Raw genomic sequence first — 24,187 nt, forward strand, 5'->3', positions numbered from 1 at the left:
TAAAATTTCATCTATTTTTTATTTAATTTTCCAAACTCATAGAATTGATACATACATGTTAAAAATTTGTTAGTAACCACGACGAGAATTTTTGGGGTCGACATTGCTCAAGCCTATATGCCACTGGCGTCATGCCTAATAGTATAGAAGAAACCTTATAATATCGTTTTTGTGTACATAAAAAATATGACGATGAGAATCACAAGAAGAAAAATAATATTTAAAATATTCGTTTACATTAAAATAGTCACCTGAAACATGTACTCGTCATTCTTCAAGAAAGAAAAATGTATATTTTAAAATAAAATTGAAAAATACACTTTTATTCATGTCCTGAAAAGAATAGCAATTAAACATATAAGAATTTAATTTTAATTTCTGGCAGTGCACAATTTTTTTTAAATTTTTATCCAAACATAAGAATCATATATTGGTTGACTTCTATAATAACAATTTTAAAAGCCAGGATAGGATGTTTTTAATTAATTGACTAAATTTTCTTGCAATGATAGTTCATGAAAAATTATCAATAGTCAACAGATATATACTAAATCTGTACAACCTCCAAACCAAGAACTCCACGTGTTGTGTTCTGCTCCATTCTCAATTTTTTTTTATTTTTCTTTTATTTGCATTATTAGGTCTCTGTTTTGCTTTTTTTTTTTGCTATGGGTCATTTGGTCTAGTTCTTTATAAAATCCTGTAGAAAAGAGAGAGCGGGGGAGAGGGAGTCACCACCTTGCCGGAAGCCACCACAAGTCCAAGCATTCATTGCATTTCTATGTTAATGCTTCAAGTCACTTACAACCACCGACTAATCTATCTTTAGTAATAAAAGAACAATAAGCTCTTTCACGTGTCATCTTTTTTATTTTTTGGCATTATTTTATTTCTCCCACTTGCTTCCTGTCTTGACTTTGTTTCTCTTCATGTTCGTTTCATTGTTTCACATTTTTTGTTCAAATTTCATTTTGAAATTAATAGGTCAGGCTACAACAACGCTAGGTTGCAAACTTGGGAGGTCACATCGACAAGCCTCAACTGCATCTACTCACGCTGAGCTTCCTCATCTGCTTCGTTCCTTCATTTTATGGTTTATTTCAAATTCCAATTTCAAATCTCATAGCTTTCTTCTCACTAGCTTCCAAAGCTACGAGGTGACTTGAGCCAGCTATCTTCATTATGCACTTCATAGCAAAAATTCCAAACAGATACCAGTTGTTCTATTTCTGTTTCAACATTTGTGCATAGCTTCCCATTAGTTTTCTTTCAATCTCATTTCTCGATTCCAGTTGGATGCTCGACAACCTAAATGGAATTTTGCAGTTTGATTATCCGTTGTACAAAGGTTGTTGAACTGTGGTTATTCAACAAGCTAACATCAATTGGTAAGGGTCATGTTCTGTTTTGAAGATAGAATAATGTTGTTCTATGTACTATAAAGAGTTTTATTTTTTAGTTTCTGTGTGTTTACTATATTACTGTGATTCTATATGCATTAACATTTGGTCTATTCTGCATTTTTATTTTATGTTGCAGGAAGCTTCTACAAGTGTCAGATTAACAACCTCACCCTGCTTTGTAAGTGCGTATCGCTTTGTATATGGACTCATTTAGACTAATGGATGTTTAATGTGTTTTCTGACAATCATGTTTTGGATATTTGGAATTTTTGCAATTGGTGTTGAAAGTTTAATGACAACTGGTATGGATTTCAAGCAATTCCTTTAAGTTGTGGTGATTGTATTAATAATAGCTGGCACGTGTAGTGGTTTTGTTTGGAATAATTTTAATTTGTGTATTTGTGTAGCATTGTTTTGTAGGTTGAAATCCATAGCTGAAATAGATGACCAAAAGGAAACTTGCAAGATTATTGTTCGAGTGATAAACATGTGGACTATACCAAGATCGCCTAAATCTATTGTTGAGCTAATTTTAGTTGACAAGAAGGTTAGGTTAACAGATTTTTACTGGATATGTTGTATGGATTAGTTGTTGATAGTTGTTTATAGCAATTTTTTTTTAAACTATCATTTCTCATTTTGATTGTCCAGGGTGATAAAATTCTAGCACAAATGAGGAATGTTGATGTTCAACTCGACAATGTAATTTTTGATGTTGGTCATACTTATGTTATTAAGAACTTTGAAGTAGAAAAGAATAGTGGTCATTATAAAGCAACACGTCATGGCTTTAAAATAAATTTTGTAAAGACAACTAAAGTCACACCTCACAAAATACTAGAAATACCTAAAACAATGTACAACTTCACAATGTTTGATGACATTGTAAGTGACTCAACCAACACTAGCTTTTTATTAGGTGCAATTTTTGAATATGTGCTTATTGAACAACTTTACATGTTAGTGTTGTTGTTCTCTCCAATGATGGGTTTTTTTTAAAGATGTTATTGGTGAGGTTGTTGAGATTGGATAGTGAAATCTGCATGGCAAGCCAAAGAAAGTTGTATTTACAATGAAAGATGGATGATATTCATTATTATTTACAAATATAGAAACTTGAGTTAGTTTTAAATGTTAGCTGCATGAATAATTAATTTTTAATGTGACACAATGGAAGTATCATGAGTTGTACTTTGTGGGAGTCACTGGCTCTGGAGTTTAAGGATTGTTTTGATAGACATGTTTCTGGTCCTGTGATGTTGTTGCTCAATCTGGCTAAAATCAAAGAAGCAAGAGGTTGTTGTTTCATTGTAAGTGCATTTTTCTAAATATACATTTCATTTTGAACTAATATAAACTTTTTTCATTTTCTATAGGCACTTATCCAATAGCAATCCAGAATTCAATGTATGGTTCTCAAATTTTTGTGAATACTGAAATGAAAGAAATTCTGTAATTCAAGGATCGGTTCGCCAGTTCATTCATGATACTTCCTTCTATGTTGTGATTTAGTTATGAACATTTTAAATTTATTTATCAGTACATATGTTTACTTATTTAAGAATTGATCCGACATAACTAACAACGGTTCTGTGTACCCAAATATAAATTCAAATTTTGGGATCTTCAGTGTAATATTCTCTTGCAGATCGATTTCTGCATAATGCTCAAGTGAAATGCTTTGATGAACTTAGCCAATTGAAAAAGGTTTGAGATAATATTTGATACGTTCATTGGGTTTGAAATATTGTAATTCATTTTTATAAAGAATCATTTTTGTTGTAGGAGTGTATGTGCGTCACTGTGGCTACTTTAAGCAAGTTGTTGGTAGCCAATGGGTGGATCTATGATGGGTGCCCCAAATGTAACAAAAAAGATGATGGAGAAGGTTCGTCGCTTTTTTGTGTTGAATGTGGTAATAAGAGTGCAAGTACAGTTGCAAAGTAAGTTGCATGTTGTGACATGCATGTTCAAATAACAACTTGCAGTGAATGAATTTTGTTATTTATGTGTCTAGCTATTGATTCACCAATTTGTGTCAGGTTTTGCGTGGATGTCAGAGTTGGTCAACCTAATGAGTATGCAATTTTTACACTATGGGATCGAGAATGTTATGCTCTGATAAAGGAGACTGCAGATGAGATTAAGCAGAAAATGATTAATGAGGTAAAGAATATTGATACTGAGTCTGTGTATTCATTTTGGATGGATAGTATTGTAATGGTATGTTAAAAATTAATGGCTCCATAAATCTAATTACATAGGATGGAGTATTTGATGATACCAAAAGAACTTGATCATGTTCTGGGCAAAAGATTAGCATTCAGATTTAAGGTTGTCCCTGGCAATACACGTCATTCTGTGTCTTAATTATTTGATGATGATGATTTAATCAAATTTGTTCTTTCAAAGCTTCCAACCTTACAGTATTATGTAAGGTATTTTTAGTTGTTGACGTGTTTAATATTCATTATGTTAGTTACTAATAACTACCTTGGTTTTTTTATTATTAAGGATGAAGCTTCGCCTTGTGTATCGATGATGCACGATATTAATGATGTTGGTGATAGTATAAGTTATTTGTTGTTTTCATTCATTGGGTTGTTTTTTAAAGTGTCAAGCATCTTTAGGATTTATAGAATAATTTTGTCAATGTTGATCTGCCACTTATTTTATTTTGTACTATTTTAATGGTCAGTTATTGATTGAATATATATCATATGTTGTAGTAATATTTATCAGCCACTACTGAGTCTGATCCAACACTGCTGGAATCCATCACACCGGCTAAGCGCATTTTGCCACTGCTTCAAAGTCAACTAGATGGAATACCATTCGAAGATTTATCATCCATACAATTATCCTCAGCTAGGCTAGACAAAAAGCATATCAAGACTGAATGATCACCATGATCCACTGTTAAAATTGCAAACCTTCCTTATTTTTTTTTGTTAATATGAACTAATGTAATTAGTTATATGGTTATTTTGAGCACATTATCACACGTGTTGTGGTGAAATGCGTAAAACATGGACAAAACATTTATGGGTTGTAATATTAATTTAATGTAGTGGTCAATATTGTATGTTATATTTTGTGATTTTGTAATTTGAGTTAATTTTGTTATATAATTATTTACTAGTGTTTAATACGTTGAAAATATAAATTAAACTTGAAGCTTTTTTTGTTATTTGGTCCATATAGTTAACAACAGGATGACGAATAAATTGGTAAGTGTTTGGTGATTTTAGAAACATTAATATAATGTAACCAGACTTAATATATATCAATTTGTAATTGATAAGTTAAAATGGGATCACTTGATTGACAGTCATAATTGACAACAACTAGCCAAAAATCCGGATAAAGTGTTTTTCCATACTTCAACTACACAATCATATTAACAATGATAGACGTGATGGATTAAAGCACATTTGTAGTTAAAGCTATTGACTTGTGCACTAGACAGTTGTAGACGAAGATCTTTTAGCTTTGAGATAAGTAGATTGCAACAATCACTACTGGTAGAGGCTACTAACTTTCGTGCTTATGTAATGATAGGCTAAAACTCTTGGGATTACAAATATTGTGAAGTAAGAAATTGCATTGCAGAAGGATACAATAGAGGTGCATTGGTGTGATTGTGAGTAATCTGATTTCACCAAGCTAATTGCAGAAGAACACAACACAACTGCCTTCGAAACACCTTTGTGCTAAAGTGATGGCAGTTTCAGGATACGTTAATCCCAGTGAAGGCTACTACTCCTTCTACTACTTGTTGGGCTGTGAAGGCTCAAGTCAGTAAGCTATGAAAAACAATTGAGCACGTTAATGGAAATACAATTGGAAGATTCAAAATGATTTTGTTTGATAGTCAGGTATGAATTTTTTGTGATTATTTGTGTCTTAATGAATATAGTTTTGGTATATAATATCTATTTTCCTTTTGCATCATCATCCAATTTAATTTATACATACCAATGATTCGCTTTTTAGCTTATATTATTTTTTACCTCATTTAGTTACTTTCAACTTAAATAAATAATAATATTGTATAATATTATAATTGTAGTTCGCACCTATATTGAAATTTTTACTTTTCAACTTATCCGTGCGAATGTACCAGTAGTAGTCATCTATCAACAGGTGAAAGAAAAGAAAGAGAGAGGGATGTGAAAGAAAAAGTACCTCACAACGAGAGAGAATGAGCTGATGGTGAAAATAAAATGGATTGAAGGAACAACTTGGTAATTGCCTGCTAGCAATGACTTGGTTGTCACTTGCATTTAAATTTGAAAAATGTGAGATAAAGTGAGAGATTAAACAAATATTTGGAATATATTTTTTGTTTTGAAGCATATAAAGTAATGAGGATAGTCATCGATTATAATTATTTTTTTATATTAGATCAATGCTTTTATTATGTTGTTATTTTTTTTAAAACGTCTACTTGCAACAACATGACTGTCTAATGGTCTGCTGCTAATCCAATGTTTAGTTGTAATGTATTATTTAAGTCTTGAATTTTGACACGACACATAAGTTAAATACTTCTCCTGTCTCATAATATAATTTGAATTTTGACAGATGATTGCTAGGAATAATTTAGGACGATACTTAGTAGGAATCTAGAATAACACTTAATTACTCGAGTCACTCATGTATATAATTACTAGGAATCGTAAAACTCTGTCTAGACACTGCAACTGCAAGCATATTAAGAATTTGAATTTGAAAATACTTATTAAACTAAGATAATTTTATCAAATGATTCACATATTCAGTAATATATTATATTAAAAACTTTAAAATTTTCTCCTAAAAAAATTTTAAATTTTATAAAATTGAAAAAGAATTTGCATGTTATTCATTACCCTTCCCTAGTCCTCTCTCTCTCTCTCTCTCTCTCTCTCTCATTAAATGGGCAATCCTATTCCTATTCCTTTTCAATCTCATTACTTTTATGCAAATTATGCTTGCTAGATCGGCCACTAGTATATGATCAGAAAGGTAGAAAGGGATATGTTTGTTGGCTACAATGACAAATGGCGAGTTTATATCTTACAAGGACAGTTTGGTTTGTTTTCATGGGAAACAAATTAAACTTTGATTTAATTAGTTATTATACATGAAACCTACTCAAGAGGTATATCTTAGTTGCTACACATGCACGTCTTTGTTTTTGCACCTAATAAATCAAACACCTAGGAACGTCTCATTATTTACGACCTAATAATAGTATCTTGTGGTCCTGCAACCTATTTGTAAGTTTATCATGTTCTTTTTTTGGGAGGTATATACACGACTTTCTCATGCCAACTATATGCATGTCCCTGTCATTCGTTTTTGCAATTTTCTTTTTTGAGAGCCATTGAATCAAAGTTTTTAATTAAGGTACTAGAGAAAGTAGAAAGCGTGTGCTGGTGTATGTTAATTCTTCAAAATATCATTCACTTAAATGGCATTAATAGTATGTTGGTTTTATGTCAGTGTGTATAATTGGTTTATAGGTTTCAGTATTGTGATGGTTTTAATTGAGCTTTAATAATCGTAAAATAAATAAATAAATTGAGCTTTAATAAGTGTTTTCTGGCGAAAAAGTAGCATGTTTTTAAAGCCCTTCTACTTTCATCATTGCCGTTTTGAATAAATAGTAAGTTTTTTTTTTGAGAAAAAAAACTGAAGTAAAAAAATAAACAATTTTTCTAAATAACAAGATTTTAGGGGAATGAAATGGTATCCCATTTTAAAGGTCGAAAAACTATTAAAATTAAAAATATTTACAAATGTTTTATATTTATTTCACTAAATTCACTAATATTTTTTATCACTATGATTGACCACCTTTAGTGACTTGAATCCAAAATCTTATTTAAAAGGATTAAGTTTGAAACCACTTAGAATAAGGATTTGTTGGTATTCAACTTACTAATATTGGATTAGTAATAAGGAATTTAAGTAATTAATTTGTTTAAGGTTTTAGGTTCAAAACTTTATTGATGCTATTGTTAGAAAAGGTCACTAAAAAAAATTAGTGGTGGTTTCTGGCTTGAATTTATTATGATCTATCATACATGCAACTTAATTTGTTCTCTCTACTCACGGGAACCCCTAGGGTTTAAAAAAACTGATAGCACCAACAGCAGAGAGAACAAGGAAGACATCTCACGTAAAGCTGCATGCATGGTCATTAGTTAGTTAGCACGACTGTTAGTTAGTTACAAGTTGTTAGTTAGTTGTAACGGCACTGCAAAAGTTAGTTACGTATTGTAGCAGTGTGACCCATTGTATATAAAGACATAGCCTGCATAAATAAAATGTAGAGAAATATTTCGAGAAAGCTTAGTTTAGTAAGGAGGAACATTGACCTTGAACCAAGACATTCCATCTTCTTCCTCTCGCTCATAACAATTGGTCCGACCTGCCATCCATGATTGCCTCTACCTGCCGGAACCCCTATCTTCAACCATACTCACTCACTACAGCCACCTGCTGCCCATGGTTGCCTTCCATGGCTGCCACTTGTCGTACGGAGCACCTATGGCTGGCTGCCACTCGCCGTACGGAGCTTCGTCCATGGCTTCCTTCCATAGCTGTCACTCGCCAAATAAAGCTTCCCTGGCTACCGAGGACCGCCTTGATGCTGTCTTGGCCAACCTTGATGCCGCTCAACGCCGCCTCGAATCCTCACTGGATGCCCTTCTCCTAAGACTGCCTCGGCGACCCGGCCACCACTACCCTTCTTCCTCCTTACAATCACCATCGCCGCTGCCCCCGCCGTTCAAGCCAACTCCGTCACCCACGCTCACCGCACCCACGACCATGCCAACTTCGCCGCTGCCCCCGCCGCTCGCGATAGCTCCATCCTCCTCTGCACAACCACCACCAACAACAGCACCCACGTCAGCTCCATCCTCCGCCGCACAACCACCACCAACAACAGCACCCACGTCAGCTCCTCCTCCCTTGGCTGTTTCCCACCATCCCAAACTCAAAATAGTCGCACCCATGGTTCCCCACTTTCATTCGATCAACTGTCTCTTCTAGCTCAGTCATCCGTTGCCTCTATCACTCCGCACCGCCCACTGTCGTTACCGTCACAACCATTGCCACAAAATCCCTTATGGCAATGACACCATCTTGCTCGACAACGATGCCGTCAAGCATCAGATTCATCCGCGCTTAGTTTGGATTCTTTTCGCTGTCAAGACTTGGGTTTGCCCCGTTTGTCATCGACGACGACGTCCGCCGCCACACCCGCCACCACATCCACCACCACCACCGAAGCCACCACATCCAAAATACACCCTCACTATGTTCCACTGCTCCATGTTACGCCCTCACCATGGTTCTTTGGAGTTACCAACCTCTTCTCTCCCACCAGACGCATTCTATAATCAACTGATAATGAAACCTTTAACCATTCTTGACTCCCGCCTGGATTCCTCAACTAATCCACCAACTCGTTTTGTCTTAATGCAATAGGTGGGTCTTGTGCCGAAAGAGTCCACTTGGGAGAAGTGAGATGATTTTTTTCACTCCCATCACCTTGAGGACAAGGTGATTTTCCCAGGGTGGGATAATGATAGCACCAGCAGCACAGAGAACAAGGAAGACATCTCACGTAAAGCTGCATGCATGGCCATTAGTTAGTTAGCACGATTGTTAGTTAGTTACAAGCTGTTAGTTAGTTGTAACGGCACTGCAAAAGTTAGTTACGTATTGTAGCAGTGTGACCCATTGTATATAAAGACATGGCCTGCATAAATAAAATGCAAAGAAATATTTCCAAAAAGCTTAGTTTAGTAAGGAGGGACCTTGACCTCGAACCAAGGCATTCCATCTTCTTCCTCTTGCTCATAACAAAAACATCTTTTTTTTAAAAAAAAGAAAAGAAAAGAAAAAACATCTTATTTAGTACTGTATAATGTTTCTTGTTTAAGACGTGCACAAAAGCTGAGGGAGAGAAGACAATGGTATTTAATTCAATAAATGTGGATATGTTCTTGATCGATAAGATAATGAAGATTCCCGCATGTTTATGAGTTACATGTGAATGATTAATTTTTGCCACTACTAAAAAAAAAGTTTTTTCACGTCGTTGGATCATCAACGGTTTTATTAAAATCGTCTTAAAAAAATGTGTGATGACATTTTTGTAATTAAGAAGACTTGTTAACAACGGGTTTTGGAAAAATCATTGTTGAATTTTGTTAGTTAAGGGCGATTCTCTTAAAACTGTCGTGGTTGATTTCTCTAAAAATTGACTTGAAACCCCTCAATCTCGGGCTTATCCTTTAGGTTGCTCGTCCCTAACCTCCGAATATTTTTTCCCCTGCTTTGCTTCTCATCGGCCTCCCTTCGTTGCCACAGCCAAGCCCTTTCTCCATCGAGGCCACCATCATAAGGGGCTGAAACGCTCTCTCAAGTATGTCTATAAAAAAAATTGTAGACAAAGAAATGATTAGACAAAATAGAAAAGACTCAATTGAGGCAAAATTAAACTCGTTTCCCAAAATGAATAATTTTTTAACTTGTAATCTATACACATGAAGATGTAAAACACAATTAGGTTTTTGGACATGTAGTCCATATACCTAAAAATGAAAAACTAGTTAGATTTTTAGACATATAGTGCTACTTGAAGACATAAAACTAGTTAGATTTTTGAATATATAATTCATATACTTGAATCGTTGATTATACACTTGAAGATGTAAAAAAAATTAAGTTTGTTGACTTATAGGTTATACACTTGAAGATGTAAGACTAATTGGATGCAAATAGATTTTTGTGAAAAACAAGAAAGTGGGAGATATAAAGCATGACTTGTTGCTCAAGAATTTTCACAAAGACCTAACATTAATTTTGAATATACATATTCACCCATAGTGGATGTGAGACTTAATTGGTCTAGTTACACATGAAATGCTTAATTTTCATCTAATGAATATTGTTACAACATATTTATATAGGTTTATTGGTAATGACATTTGTATGAAACTTACTAAAGGATATAATTTGCCCAGTAGTGCAAATTATTAAGAATATTATCCTATCAAATTGATCAAGTCTCTGTATGGATTAAAACAATCTAGATTATGAGGAACTCCTATAGGATATAATCTTCTCATTAATATTCAATAAAAGAAGGACATAAAATCATCTCATTTGTCCATGTATTTTTACTACAAACATGGAAATGAATTTGACGTAATTGTTATTTATGAAGATGACATAAATACTTTTGGAACTCATGAAGAACTTCCAAAAGCATTGATTAAACAAAGATTTTGAGATGAAGGACCCAGGAAACACAAAGTTTTGTTTGGGAAATTGGATACTTGAAGAATAAAATTTTTGTGCATCAAGAAGCTTTTATAGAAAAGATGCTTAAAAGGTTTTATATGAAAAAATCACATTCATTGTAAACTTCAAAGATTGTAAGGTCTCTAAATATTAAGTATGATCCCTTTAGATATTGAGAAAAGAATGAAAAAGTACTTGATCCTAAATAACCATGTATTAGTGTTATTGAAACACTAATGTTTGTTACTATGTATACACGACCTCATATATCAATTTTCACTAATTTACTAGCAAAATATAATTATTCATCAATACAAATACATTTATTTATGTATGTACTTTGTTATATAGCAATTTTTGGTAATTATACCTTTTGCAACATGTGTGCATACATATTTTATTTAAAAAGCAAAATCAAACCCATGTAAATAAATATTTATTATACAAATTTATAATTACCAAAAATTGCTATATATGAACCCAATTGATATTATTTTGTTATTAAAAGATAATGTGTTGTTAAACTGTATGCATTTTTTTTTTCTTTTTTTGAATTCAAACATTGAAAAGAATCGATTAAAACCTTGTGATTATTTTTTAGATGTATTATTAGATTGTTGAAATCGATTTAAACTACACTTTTAGCCAATTTAACATTGCAAAGGGACTTGACGACTCTATCAAAGATGAAAATAAAACATCTAACAAGATAAGACTAAAGCTACAATTTTTCATCGCCACCACCTTCATGAAGGATTAAAGTTGGATATCTTACTGTGAAAGACTCACTTGTCCTTTGCAACCAGTTGAAAGAACGATATGACCACTAGAAAACTGTGATACTTTCGAAAGCTCGTTATGAATGGATGTATTTACGCTTATAGGATTTTAAATCTGTTAGTGAGTATAATTATGCGATATTTAGAATTACTTCTAAATTGACCTTATGTGGAGAAAAAATAACTTATGAGGACATGCTAGAAAAAATATTCTTCACTTTTCATGCAACCAATGTGCTCCTGCAACACTAATAGATTCAAAATTCTATATAAGTATAAATGCATCCATTCCTAATGAGCTTTTGGAAGTATGACAGTTTTCTGGTAGTCATATCTTTCTTTCAACTGGTTCCTAAGGACAAGTGGGTCTTTCACATTAAGATATCCAACTTTAACCCTTCATGAAGGTGGTGACGATGAAAAATTGTAGCTTTAGTCTTATCTTGATTAGAGGCTTTATTTCCATCTTTGATAGAGTCTTCAAGACCCTTTGCAGGTAAATGTATTTCCGCATCTATCTAATACCCAAGATAAGTATTTTTTTTTTCATAATGAGCCACAAATTTGATTTTTGCAAGATTTGACATGTTCAAATACTATTATAAGAATAAAAATAATTAGAATGATAAATTAGCTAAAAAAAAGGATGGCATTATAGGAAAAAATAAAAAGTTTAGTTCAATAATCCGATTCCGAACAATATATCTTAAAATATATACATAATCTTTCAAATGTTTAAATTTAGAATTAAAATAGCTTAAAATTATAATGAGCATACAATTTTGCAAAATAAAACATCTGATCAATATCAATAACTTCCTTAAATTAATATGAAATATATATCCCATGATATTGATTTGATTATATTATAATAATAGATAATAATGAAAAGAAAGACAACGTTTATCATGTATGAACTAGAAAACCAATTATAAATTGCCAAGATACACTTATGAACATTACACTTATGAACATTGCAACACATTATATACAATAGCACTGTGTTAATGCATTCCTAATATGCTAATAAGTCAATTCAACAAAACACACACACACACTAATAAGTCAATTCAACAAAACACACACACACACACACACACATATATATATATATATATATATATATATATATATATATATATATATATATATATATCATGAAACCTTTTAAACCAAAATTATTTGTTTTAATAGTGGAAAAAACACTGAATATATATGCGAATCAAAAAAAAATATTTTCGTGTATGAAGTTAAAAGCCTTTCTAATGCAACACATATATACATGGAAACTCAATATAACACTAATTCAATTATAAACCATATAAGTTAGATTGAAGAGATAAATAAAAATCAATACAAGACTACTTTCTCACTTATAGAAATAAAAATGTTATTTTTTTTTCACTTTTTGTGTTGTTTTCCCACTTCAAATAAGAAAACAAAATCTCTAAATTTCTTTCTTTCATTAGGTCTTCAAGACCTTTTACCAAAATAATTTAAAAATTTATTTATTCAATAGTGTCTTCAAGACATATTACATCTAAATAAATTTCACAATTTACATAAATAATATAATTATATGTATCATTATAGTTTATGTATAAAATGATTTGGGAGAAGAAAAATCTTATCTAAAAATGTGAACTCAAAAGAATATAACGTGGATATGTGACTTTCTCTTCCTGGTTAAAATATCAATAACAAATTTGCTAAATGCAAAGAAGACAATCGTGGTGATAATATGTTAAATATAATATGATCCATGAGGAGAATAATAAGGAAAAAGTAAAGAAGAAGAGAGTCAAAAGAGAATGATAATTATACGTATTAATTCCAAGAAAAATATCTTACTTATAGATATAAAAAATAATCGCAAATTATAAAAGATAAATACAAATAAAAATAAATAAAGATATAGATGTCCACAAAATATTATTCATAACAAAATCTATTTTTTTCATATATTAAAAGAAAAACATTTTGCGAGTTGATATTTTTTAAATTATTTTTTATTATTAAACTTGAGATAACTAAACTGTCAAATGTGTCAAATTTACCTAATAATCAAACAAGAGTCAGAATCAACAAACTCTTATCTAACCTCATTGACAATAGGATAAAATCTTTAGAGATGCTAATTTTATTTGCTCAAATGAGTTCTTTGGGATTTTTTAAATTTAACTACAAATTCTAGAGAAAAGACCATGGAATAGAAACAAAATATAGGTCGGAATGAAAATATTAAAACTAATTTATTTATTTTGCACGAATGTTTTTGTTTTACCTATCACCACTTTTTATTATTTCTTTTCTTTAATCTTATTATAAAATTCAATTGACTTTGTCTTTCATAGTCATATTATATGCAAAACCTGAATTGAAGCATCTCTATTTTATTTGTTGATGATTAATCTCTCCTACAAAACTTGATTGATTATCTATAGGATGATCTTCATTCAAAATATCATTTTTTTTTAAATTTCTAAAACTTGAATTCAAGACTTTTGCTTAAGAAATTTGAATTCAATTTGACTTGGATCAATGGCATAGATACTAAAGTTGTTATCTATGTTAATATAAATAAAATATAGATTCTATTTTAAATATTTTTCTAGTTATATTATTTAATTATTTCTATTGATTAATTTTATATCAAAATCTACCATGAAATTGAAAGTTCTTGTTATATAATTATATTTATAAAATCTTATATTGATACATCAATGATAAATATTAAAATTGACAAAATATAAAAAATGAGATTTTTTAAGGATTTTATATATTGTTTGTCTTTAAACTTTTTTTGGAATTTTTGTAAGGACGGAAAAAAAAGTTAAGGCACTGAAAATAAGGATAAAATAAATTTAAGAGATGATGAGCAGTAAAAAAATTTTAGAAATTAAAATTAAAAATCTTAAAATGTTTAGGAACTAAAAATAAATAAATTATATACTTTTAGTTGTTTAATTTTAATAAAAAATTATACAAACAATTAAAATAATATATAGTTATACTATTGATAGTTAAATTTGTTTCATTTTTATAGTGTATAAATTTTTTTAGGACCAACAACAATTATATATCAGGAGTGAAATCAGTTTTTAACCAAGTGAGTATGAGCATGCCTCTAATCTTTCACCGCGGAACAAAACAATCAACAAAACTAGTATTAAATTAATAATTAGTGTAATTTGATTCCTTTCCCTTATATCAATGTTTATCTATAAATTTCTTTAACTAGCTATTAATCCCTCCCCTGTATATGAATGTTTGAAACGCCAAGATGAGAGAGAGAGATCCATGATGTATTTCTAATCAGTGGTATTTTTCTTAAGCTGGATTATATTATAATAGATAATTTGGATGTTTTTGTGTCCAAACTCGAGTACTCAGCTGATTGAGGCTCTTGCATATGGTTGTCGACATAATTTGTGTACATTTAATAAAAAAAATATCGTATCAAATACACTTTTAACATTGAGTTGACACCAAAAAAAAGTGTGGCCCAATTAATAAACTGCAAATCTTGATTTGGAGATAGGTTCGTGACTTTCCTATTTGTGATTAACTCAGCCCTTTAAATCAATCAAATTTATGGGTGTTTGTCCATAATCAGATTGGAGAGTACCCTGCATATATATACCATCTTTTTTCATTGATGCCCTCCATCAATTCAGAATGTCTTTTCCAATCAGTAATCATACTGAAAACTGGCCTCGTTGGTTGTTAGACTCGGTTGGATTACTGAAACAACAAGTTTACAGCTAGGCCTTAGATTCGTTTTAACGTGCGTTTGGTTCAACATATATAGTTTGAAAAAAAAAAAAGAGAATTTTTTTAAAACAAATTTGAATGACAAACAATTATTTTTTTTAGAATATAAACTATTTCAAACAAACACTTGGTTGGAAATTAATTATCCAAAACAACATAAAAAATAAAAGTTTAGAGCAAGTACACATGCGACTGTGCTAGCTTATCATCTTGTTCTTCAAACTTTCCTTCTTTTTTATGCATCTTTTTTGATAAAATATTTTGGTTGACAGCTCTCCATTTTTCTGTTTTTTTTTTTTTTTTTGCAATAGCTAGTTGTATGTGGTAGATTTCATTGTTTGGTTTAACTTGGATGAGTTGATCTAATTGATTTGGTAAGGTAAGCTTCATATCCTATATGGACTAAATTTCATTGTTAATGTGAAAACTTTACTAGTAACTTGTAAGTACCTTTATAAAAAAAAAATTTAAGTTGTGAAGCATGTTAATTATAAATTACAACCCTAATAAACTCTTAAAACCTTTCTATATGTATTCCATACCCATAAAATATTATCGTTTTATAAATAAAAAGTCTCTTTTTTTTTATCTATTATCATGTTATAAGTGTAAAATATTTATCGATTTTATCAATAGTATTTATTGAGAACTTGATTTATTGCTTTTAATGAAATTTTTCATTTTAAACATGTTTTTTTTTTATTTTCATAACTTGAATTAGATATTTTACTTAAAAAATTTAAATTTAATTTGACTGAAATCAACGTAAAATTGATATAATTTTCCTTGTTTGTGTATGTACTCTATGTTAAAACTTTTCATTAATAAATGAAAAATATTAGTAATAAATATCATAGTCATTTGATTCCATAAAATAGGAGCACATATATATATATAAAGAAAATGTTGACTAATTGATGGAAGAAGTGTGGGAGGTTTTCTCTCTCCTATAATGCAGCAATGTTTTGATGTGATGGGGACCTATCTAAATTGGAATTGGCAAAGGGCAATGCAATCTTTGCATCACCATCACCCAAGATTAGGCCCTGTCTCTCTGGGAGGGCCCACTACAAGCAAAGGTGCGTGGGCCATCCTATTAAGCCCTCAGTTTGTGACAGGTGCTTTGGACATTTATGAACCAACTTGCTTGCATATAGTAACTTCCTCTTCTTACTCTTACGTGAAACCAAAATGGGGCAACACAACAACACTACTACAGTAGTGCTAGCTGTGCATGACACCTTCCAATCAAAAACCGCAAATGAAAAAATGGTGCTTTGAAAGGTGAGTGCGCGTGGTGGAGTGGTGAGTGTTATCATTTGTGAGGGCCACACAAAAAATTAAAGAGATTAATTATAATATTAGTGGTGCAGGCATCAAGGGTGGAGATATTTTTTTTGTTTTCGCACATTTGATATGCTGGAGTGGTGAATCCGAGAGAGGGTCACTCGCTTTCTGCAAAAAGTAGCCTTTCTCTATATTTGGAATATTTTCAAATATAATATATTAATGACATATTCTTTTGTCATCAAATACATCAATTATATTGCTGAAATTTGCAAAAATGTTGTTGTTTGTCCACGTGATTCCACGCTTAGATATTTTAATTAAGATGTGAAGTTTGGTTAGGGTTCGTTCAAGACTAAAACAATTAAAGGTTAAGTTTTAGATCTATCAATAAAATAGTAATTTTTTTAGTTAGTTCTTATAAAAATGTCTTATATGTTAAAATAAATTATGTGGGTGTTGAAAAAAAAACTTAGTTATCTCATATAAAGTTAAATATTTATCTTAAAATTTATTTTAATTGTCCCTTATTATTGAATCGATCATGGATTCATTTTAATTTAGACATGAAATTATAATTAAAAATATTATTTTATCATGAAATGGGTTGATCAAATAAAAAATGATTAATTGAGTATCAAATAAAACATCCAAATATCTCCTAGTTAGAAAAAAAAATTGTATTTTTTTTAGTAAAACGAAACAATTGAAAAGTTTGAAGGAGAATTAAAAAAGTTATCTTACGAGGTTCTTAAATTGAAGATTCACTTGTTATGCAAATTCATCGTTAGAACAATTTACATAGCAGTTGTTTATGAGATAATTGTAAAATCCATTTTAAATTTAAAGATTGCATCTTTGAAAAAAAAAACTTGTTATTCTTAAAACTCACGTGGCATTATAGGATCAGTTAAACAACTTTAAGTTAGTTGCAGCAGGGTATGTTCTTAGAAGGAAAATATATTATTTCATGATATTTTTAATGAATGACAAATTTTATTAAATATATGTTAAAAATCATGTAAAAAAGTATGAGTAACATTTTTATGGTTAAAAAAAGGGACTTGGTTTGGTTTTCCAACCGTAACTGGCAACTACTTTTGGCCAGTTATTGCTCCCGCTGAAAGGTCGTTCGTATCTATTTATAGGGCAGACCAGAAAACAACCAACGTGAGACAGTGCTGCCTGTCATCTTTCTATGCCTTTCTCATACATAGACTTTTATTATAATAGCCTTGAAAAACTCAAGATCGTTCGTTGGGGTCCTCGAAGTTTTGAGAAAGTCAGAATTTAATGATAAAAGCCTGGAAGAAAAGCTGAGATGTAGAAAGATCAATCATCAAAAAAGGAAAACGAAAATTACCCTTTTTTAAATTATGAGATGGCTGTGTAAAAATAAATAAAAATAAAGAAACTATGACGGATTTGATTCACCATGGCCATTATCAAACTTGGTTAACACATGCGAGAAACCTACCCACAAGTGTTTTTCTTTTCCATAGACCACAATATCCAATTTATTGTAGAAAATTCGAATTAAGTTGGCAGAATCATTAATTTTAGGTAGTGAAGGTCTCCCTTCATAATATTTAACCTAATTATATACTTGAACTCAAAATATTTTATTAAAGTAAAATAACTTGACGTTAATTAATATACTTGTTGGATCGATGATTATATTCACTTGTTTGGTTATGAGTCATAATATTATAGAAGTAAAAATGAGTTTTAATTTTTTAAGATGTTGGATTAGAATTCTGTATTAGAAAAAATATAATTAACAGAGAAATTTATGCTAAAAATGAATGATAAGATTTTTTTTTTATAAAAATTAATTATCGACTAAGTCAATAAATATTTAGAATATATATATATATATATATATATATATATATATATATATATATTCTTTAATTAATTGAAATCATATTTTTAATAGATAGTTACTAAAGTTTATTTTAGGTCAAATGATATATTTAATCTTTTTTTTAATTTGATTCTTTATCTCTTAAAAAATTTAATTTGACTCTTTATTTTATTATTTTAATTCAATTTAGTCCATTTAAAATAGTTTCTTTTATTATCATTTATCTTTTTTTTTTTCAGTTTGATCTCCATCTATTTAAGATTGATTTTGTTGATAATTTAAGAATGATTTTTTTTTTTAAAAAATGAAGTGGAGGCAAATGGGAGAAAAATGAATAAAAAGTTATTTTTAAATGATTAATAATATCAATCTTAAATAGATTGAAAGAACAAACTAAACAAAAAAAGGATTAAACTTAACCAAAAAATAATATAAATAACAAAATAAACTTTTTAAAAAGATAAATGACTAAACTGAAAAAATAAATCAAATTAAACATTTTAAAAGATAAATGACCAAACTGAATAAAAAAGTAAGATAAATTATTAAATAAGTCATTTAATTTTTATTTTATTTTTAAAAAAAACCTCTTTTAAAAATGGGATTTTAATTAGACATAATAAATGTGTAAACATCCTAGTTATTTGTTCTAAAAGAATGGAACCTAGAGTTAAATGAATAAATTTATAGAAACTTCAAAAAATATTAGTGTGATTCTTAAATAAAAAAGATAGAGTCCAAATGCTTACAAAAAATACAATACATGAAAATAAAGTCGTTGCCTGACATAATATTTTTTTTCTCCCATGCATTTCCTTAGTGTGATAAGAAACTTTAAGCCAAAGTTTTTTAGAGAAATGATTATGCATTGGTTGGTTTTAAATTTAAAGAAAATATTAAGAATTTTTTAAAGGAGTGTTTTATTGTGTCTTTTTTTTTTTGGCACACATTGACATCCTCGGCTTTGCCTGTTTCTCAATTTGGAGAGAAGCACTTTTATGTAGGGTTTATTGTTGAATACCGATTCCTTTCTCTTTCAATTAAATCTAACAGAAATATATCGTTTCTCTTTTTCCTTTCTCTGTATTTTCATGCTAACCAAACACAGTATTAATTTCAGTCTAACGTCAATTTTCCTTCTCTGACCCTCTTGGTAGCTAGCTTCTTATACTTCTTTTGTCCTAAAATAACTGCAATTTGAATTTTTGATTTTTTTTCAAATTATCTAATTTATCACTTTTTAATGAGACGTTAAAACATTTATTTTAATTTTTTCCTATAATAAATACTATTATTTTGGAATACTTAATAATATATTCATTGAAATTAAGATAGAGAACAATAATATTTTAATAAAAATGTTCCTTAATAAATATTAATTCTCTTGAATACTTATTTTCTTTTTTTTTTTGTGTGTGAAAAAACTTTAAAACATCAACCATTATGGAACAAAGGAAGTATTGATAAATTGTTATATTATTTGTGCTTAGTATGTGATTATGATCAGAATCAATCATTATGTGATATATAATTGACATTTTTAATTTAAGAGTGCGTTAATAAAATTTAGTTACAAAATAAATATTATATAAATAAATCGAGATCATGATAGTCATAGACATTATAATAATTTCTCCTCTTCTCACTCACTATCCTCAACCAAAACTCTAAGAAAAATAAAGAATAAATATCCAAATGTTACTTCACACCTAAAAAGATGAAAAAAAAAGATAGTCTAATGTAATAATAAAAAATTACAATAAATATTGAAGTGTGTGAAGTAATGGTTATTCGCGTATCATTAATGAAACTCTAATCTCCAACCCCAATGGTCAAAAAAAGATTACCAACTGAAAAAACATCTCACCCATTACCCTCTCCTTTTTCGTCAAGTAACCAAAACTTTCATCTTCAATATATCTTTTTCTCCCCTTTTCCATTTTTCCCTAGCATTTCTTTCCGTTAAAAAGTTATCCCTTTTTGAAAGAAAGTAAAAGAAGACAAGGACCACCCATTTGGAAGTGAAAATACAGGTAAGTGGTTATGAGTGGACCATCCAACATGATTATGGTTTATGAAGCAAGGGAACAAGTGTTGCGTATAGCGAGGCTATAGGTGTTTGGGTTGTATTACTCGTTCATCCTCCTTCCTCCAAAGTGACCAAGATGAGTTTAATTGAATTGAGTGCAATTGAAGATGATTTGGCCAAAAAAAATAAAAAAAAATTCACATTCCTGCAAAGATTGATTAGCACTCGTTGACAATTTGAACACCACCCTCTCTCACACGCACATATTACACAACCCAATTGGCAATTACATCATAGTACTCAAGTACACAACATACTAACCAAGATACTCCCCGAGTAGTTCTGTTGCAAATATAACACTGGTTATAACCAAAGAAACTATACCCAGAAACAACAAAAGCAATCTATAATCAACAAAAAATAACTCACCCCAATAAAAGACCCACTATCGATGTACCATATGTAATATGTATGTAGTCCGTATGTATACTAGAATCCCCTGTACCCACAAAAAAAAAACTATACAATGACCTTATAGTTATTGGTCTTTCCCACCTCTCTCCATGCTACAAATTATACACCTAATATGCAACTGATATGAACCTTCATTGCACAAGGGCTGACTTAGGATCATCTAGGATTAAACCTTGATGGAAAATTCGGAAATTGATTAAGAAAAAGGATGAGAAATTGGCAAGATTCAAGGGTTGGGCAGTGGCTAATTTCCTGGGTCTTAATAAGGTGGATCTTGGCATAAAATGGATGAATGTGATGGTAAAAACGTAGGTTAAGTGATGGCTGAACAAAAATATAGAAATAGTTATGACTCAAGCTACAAGGCTCCAAATGAGGTGATTCCAAAACGAGGTGAAAAGTCTCGTTTTGAATTTCAATCTAGGCTCAAGAATCACTTAATTTGAACTAGTAAAATGAGAGTTATGGTCACGATATAATTCTGGACAGAATTGGATTTTTTGGAAATTGTGGTTTGAAGGAACAAGGTTGAAGATGAAATGGTGGAAGAAAAGAATCACTCTTTCCAGTGAGGGCAACACACAAAGGATGTGAAAAACCTTTGATATAGCCAGGGTGTTCTTGAATCACTCAAGAACTTAGGAGAATCACTCTCACTAAGATAAAAGAGATAAACTCTAATTTTCTGAATAAAACTCAACTTGTGTTTATTGATAAAATGGTTCAACTTATATAGAATCTTTACATCAGATTTTAGTAATGATCCACTAACCTAGAATGAAAAGAACTTAATGTCAATAACCTAGGGAATTAAAATAACTTAATGGTTGAGTGTAACTGAAATTGTGGCAACCAAAAGTCACCCCTAACAGTCATCAAGCCAACCACCATTTGGTCTCCCAAAAGGCTGATGCCTAGGTTGCCAATTGGACCCTTATTACAACTTGAACTAAACCAAACTAAAGCCCTTTTAGTTGATTAACCCAAAACATATTTTTGGTCAGCCAACTTTACAAGGATTGGGCCATTACTTAGACAAACTAAACACTCTAGAATTGAGACAAAGTGGTGCCATTTAGTAATCCTCCATTTGGGTCATGATACAACTCACAACCTTGGACTTTTCTCTTTGAAACTTGGGCTTGTATTCAAATAGTGTAGACAACACTTGTTGAAGAGCTTCCTTGGCTTTCCTTGCTCTAGCCTTTGTCATTGGTCCTCCAAGTCCTTCAAGTGGATCCTTGCCCTTACTCTTAGTCATGTCCTCATCATTATCTCCCTCTTGAGAAGGATTTGTCCTCAAATCGGATTCTCCATCTGCATCAAAAAGAGATAAGTCAGATACATTAAAGGTGGAACTAACATTATACTCACCAGGTAGCTCAACTTTGTAAGCATTGTCATTGATTCTTTCAAGCACTTGAAATGGTCCATCTCCCCTTGGTTGAAGCTTTGATTTCCTTTGTTCCGGAAACCTTTCTTTTCTCATGTGCACCCAAACCCAATCTCCGGGTTCGAAGACAACCTTCTTTCTCCCTTTGTTGGCTTGTTTAGCATAGCTTTTATTTTTCCTCTCAATTTGATCTTTGACTCTCTCATGAAGCTTCTTCACATAGTTCGCCTTTGCTTGAACTTCTTTATGCTTAAAAACAAAAACATTAGGCATAGGCAAAAGATCAAGAGGAGTTAGTGGGTTAAAACCATAAACAACTTCAAAAGGAGAACAATTAGTGGTGCTATGAACAGCTCTATTGAAAGAAAACTCAACATGGGGTAAACAAGCTTCCCAAGTTTTTAAGTTCTTCCTCAAAACTATCCTAAGCAAAGTTCCCAATGTCCTATTAACAACTTCCATTTGCCCATCGGTTTGTGGGTGACAAGTGGTTGAAAATAACAATTTAGTGCCCAACTTGCCCCACAAAGTCCTCCAAAAATGGCTTAGGAACTTAGAGTCCCTATCACTAACAATGCTCCTTGGCAAACCATGGAGTCTCACAATCTCCTTGAAAAACAAATCAGCCACATGGGAAGCATCATCAACTTTTTTACATGGAATAAAATGAGCCATTTTAGAAAACCTATCAACGACCACAAAAATGGAATCTCTACCACTGCTTGTTTTTGGCAGCCCCAAAACAAAATCCATGGATAAATCAATCCAAGGATACTTCGGAATTGGCAATGGAGTATACAATCCATGAGGCTTTACCTTTGACTTTTCCTTTTTACATACAATGCAATGTTCACAAAATTTCTGCACATCCTTTTTCATATGAGGCCAATAAAAATGTTCTTGTAATGTTTCTAGAGTATTTTGGACCCCAAATACCCCATTAAACCTCCTTCATGTGCTTCACAAACAAGCAAGTTTCTTGTAGAACATTTAGGCACACACAATTTGTTTTCTTTGAAAAGAAAGCCTTCATGTCTAAAGAAACCATTTTCTGAAAATTTTTCACAATTTTTAAACATTTCACCAAAATTTTCATCACTTTCATACATGCTTTTCAAACATTCAAGACCAATCAATTTTGTTTCAAGCATAGAAAGTAGTGCATGACGCCGAGAAAGAGCATTGACTACAATATTACCTTTTCCCTTTTTATGTTTGATAACATAAGGGAATTGCTCTAGGAATTTCACCCATTTCGCATGCCTTTTGTTAAGCTTGCCTTGCCCCTTGATATATTTGAGGGACTCATGGTCGCTATGAATGACAAATTCATTGGAATAAAGTTAGTGTTGCCATATTTTCAAAGCCCGTACTAAGGCATACAACTTCTTATCATAAGTTGAATAGTTAAGGGTAGGACCACTTAACTTTTCACTAAAATAAGCAATTGGATGGCCTTCTTGCAACAACACAGCCCCAATCCCAACATTTGAAGCATTACACTCAATTTCAAAAGATTTTTGAAAGTTTGGCAACGCAAGTATAGGGCCATTAGTTAGCTTTTGCTTAAGAATATTGAAAGCTTCTTCTTGTTTCTCTCCCCATTTGAAACCAACATTTTTCTTGAGCACTTCATTGAGAGGTGCTGCCAATGTGCTAAAATCCTTCACAAATCATCTACAAAAACTTGCTAAGCCATGAAAACTCCTCACCTTGGTCACGAACTTAGGTGTAGGACATTCTTGAATAGCCCTAACCTTTTCCTCATCAACTTGCACTCCTTTTGAACTTACAACAAATCCAAGAAACACAACATGGTTAGGACAAAAGATGCATTTTTCAAGATTGGCATACAATTGTTCTTCTCTAAGC

The 24,187-nt window shown here is 31.1% G+C and overlaps 1 long non-coding RNA gene across 1 annotated transcript; it reads left to right on the top strand.

Annotated features, from left to right (window-relative positions):
• Nucleotides 1–480: 480 nt before the first annotated feature.
• LOC106795133 (uncharacterized) lies at nucleotides 481–4,399 on the top strand. Its single transcript, XR_005887049.1, has 6 exons — nucleotides 481–1,388; nucleotides 1,540–1,581; nucleotides 1,811–3,110; nucleotides 3,189–3,346; nucleotides 3,446–3,569; nucleotides 4,133–4,399. It is a non-coding gene; the product is annotated as an uncharacterized lncRNA (long non-coding RNA).
• The last annotated feature ends 19,788 nt before the right edge of the window (nucleotides 4,400–24,187 follow it).

Source organism: Glycine max, chromosome 11, assembly GCF_000004515.6.
Source record: "Glycine max cultivar Williams 82 chromosome 11, Glycine_max_v4.0, whole genome shotgun sequence".
In the NCBI taxonomy this organism is placed as follows: Eukaryota; Viridiplantae; Streptophyta; class Magnoliopsida; order Fabales; family Fabaceae; genus Glycine; species Glycine max.